Source organism: Rhineura floridana, chromosome 9 (genome assembly GCF_030035675.1).
Source record: "Rhineura floridana isolate rRhiFlo1 chromosome 9, rRhiFlo1.hap2, whole genome shotgun sequence".
NCBI classification, from domain to species: domain Eukaryota; kingdom Metazoa; phylum Chordata; class Lepidosauria; order Squamata; family Rhineuridae; genus Rhineura; species Rhineura floridana.
Window position 1 is genome coordinate 119121492 of NC_084488.1, and position 3199 is coordinate 119124690.

The 3199-nt window shown below is 41.2% G+C and overlaps 1 pseudogene; it reads left to right on the forward strand.

Annotated features, from left to right (window-relative positions):
* Positions 1-2852: 2852 nt before the first annotated feature.
* On the forward strand, positions 2853-2971 carry LOC133364615 (5S ribosomal RNA; annotated as a pseudogene).
* The last annotated feature ends 228 nt before the right edge of the window (positions 2972-3199 follow it).

A 3199-nucleotide genomic window follows, 5' to 3' on the forward strand; every position in this document is an offset into this window, starting at 1 on the left:
CCCACCTTTCAGCAACAGGTCCCAGGGGTCAATAATCAGGGTGAAGAGGTGTGTCTTCAGCATTTGCTGAGAACTGTGTAGTGGGGAGAGAATTCCACAGCTTAGGGGCTATCAGAGAATACCCTCTCTTGGGTCATCACCAACCCTGAATTCTGAGGGTAATGAAACTACCAAGACATTTCTCTTCTGTCAACCATTGGTAGATTTATTCTTCGTAGCAATTGGTGGGGTGTTTCCCAACTGCATCCCTTTCAAAGGAGTCTGTGGTGGTTAGACCTATGTTAGGGGGTGGAGGGGTTTGTTTTTAGGGTTTGAAGTAGTGCTCTGTCCAAATCTGAACTTCACTTACTTGAAAGGTCCTCTTCAAAACAATATTCCACTTTTCTGACTCGTTCTCAGGATACTTGTAGAATTTTGGTGGGTGTAGAATTTTGAGCTTACTTCATCAAGGCGAGTTGGCCAAAGGTGGCAGGTATGTTGTTTGATTAATTATTTGTTTGTTTATATATTGCATTTATGAATCACTTCTCAGGAAGCACCGCAAAGCAATTTATAATATAACATAAAGAAAATGGTTACTTACACAAAAGTAATTGCATATCTATAAAAACAACTTAAAAAACCATTATAAACATATAAAAAACAGTTTAAAACCACAATAGCACTTACATAGAATCAGTTCAATCAATTCAGTTCCAAGACAGATCCTCACAGGGATAAACTTTTTAGAAGACTTGTTGAAAGAGGATAATCTGATCCTCTTTCAGAGGATCATCTGAAAAGACAATAGCGATGGCACCTGTCCAGAGGCGTAGTAGTCCAGGGTTGCCGGGGGTTGTAGACCTATTACGATTTTGGGAGCAGGGTCTCAGCCAGGTCCCTGTGTATGAACCAATCAGCATAAAAAGAGAGTGTGTTAGCCTCTGAGAAGAGTCCTTGTCTTTTTGTGCTGATTGGAGACAATCAGAGTGAAAGGAGGAGACTCTTCTCAGTAGCTAACACCCCCCAAATACACTCCAAACCATTAGTGTGTGTTTCCTTTTGCAACATTGGCTTTAACACTGTCCCATCGGATCAGTGCAACATGGGATGGATACCACCCATCACATGAGGGTTTATCCCTCCTCCTGCCCCCACCCAATAAAATGGCTTGGCTCCTGACAACCTGATGGCTAAGCATGTCGCCCTCCAACAGTGAAATCCAGGAGTCCTCCCAGCCATCGGCAGTGGATCCAGTGAACGGTTTGAGCACACAGAGCAGGAGCAGGAAAGGAAATTTGCACAGATTAACCGTGGAATTCTATGCATGTCTACTCCAAAGTAAATCCTATTGAGTTCAATGAGTCTTACTCCTAAGGATGGCCAAATCTGTCCATTTTGATTTCTCTGTTTCTCATTTTTCCAATCTTAAAGTTCTGTTCTCTATGTTTCCACATCAGTTTGCAGCTTTTTTAAAGAAAGTCCTCATAAAAAGTAATCAGCATTTTAGTCTACATTTCTCCAAATATACACTTTTAAATGCATTTTTGCCTTTTGCAATCTTCAATGTAATGCATTTGTTCCATTATTTTCACTAATACACACATTTTTATGAACACTTTCCCCTAATAGAGGCATTTTTGTACACATTTTGAAGGACAGCTGTGCTTCAGTTCACATATTGTTTCACAAAGTGTCATTAAAATGCAAACCACACTTATTCCCCCAGGCAGTGGCAGCTGGTGGCTTCATGTCAGTGGGGCAGTGGAATCCACTTCTTGAAAGTTCAGACTAAAACCGGGAGCAGATTCCACTGGCCCACTGACATGGCACCATCAGATGCCACTACTCCCAGGTAAGCCTGAGACTGCACTCCTATGCACATTTTCCTGGCCATCAGACCTCTTGAATGCAGTGGAGTATACTTCTGAGTAGACATACACAGGGTCCCAATGTTAAGGAAATTTGAAACAACTTTCTGGAGGTACAACCTATTTCTGCTTTTCGTAAGGATTCTGTGCTTCTTCACACTTTTCTGACAGTCCATCTGAAAAGCAATGGGATCGAAAATTGTTCACACATTTCAAAGGATGTAAGAAGTGAGGAGGATGAGATGGGGTGAGTGGGAGGGACCCAAGATTTATGAGGGAAAGCTGGGGGATAAATTAAAAAGCTGTTTGTATGGGACCAGATGTGGATCAACTCCACAGGATTCAGCAACAACAACCTCATGTAACACCCACGCAACGGATCAGGCGATGCTTTCCTTGATTATTCCACCTTTGAGGGTTGACAGTTTCTCTTTGCTGACACTTAATAGAAAGAATTTAATACATTCACTGGGATACATGAAAAATACCCACTTGTGTTGTGAGACATTAAGATTCTAGTTAAACTGCAGTGTTCTGCATTATGCTGTCCTTCTACCACCTGGTGTACTAGCTCTGAATGCACAATAATTTCATTTTCATTTCATTTATTAAACTTATATACCGCCCCATAGCTGAAGCTCTCTGGGCGGTTCACAAAACAAACATCGAAATACAATAAACAATATCAACAGTTAAAAACACATTAAAGTTTAAAATTTTAAAAGTTAAAACAATTCCAACACATGTTAAAACATATTAAAATGCCTGGGTAAAGAGGAAAGTTTTAACCTGGCGCCGAAAAGATAGTAATGTCGGTGCCAGGCGAATCTCCTGAAGGAGATTATTCCATAAATCGGGGGCCACCACTGAAAATGCCTCCCTGGGCTCCTACTGGAAGAAAGGGCGGGATATAAATCAATCAATCAGTCAATCAATCAATCAAATAAATAGAATAGAATGATAGCATTCTTTATTTTATTTTTATTTGGTAAGGTATTCGACGCCTATGGCCATAATACCTTGAACACGCCCAATCTCATTTTATCTCAGAAGCTAAGCAGGGTCAGGCCTGGTTAGTACTTGGATGGGAGACCACCTGGGAATACCGGGTGCCATAGGCTTAGAGGAAGGCAATGGTGAACCACCTCTGAATACCTTTTACCATGAAAACCCTATGAATATACACAAAAAAGATCCATAGGGTTGCCATAAATTGACTTGAAGGCATATGACAAGGTATTTTCCAGTTCTGGAGAGACAGAGCAAAAGAGCCCTTTAAGTACCTAACATGATGGGTTTGTGGTGGGGAAAGAAATGATGGTGTCCCCTCCCATTCCATGTAGAGAAGC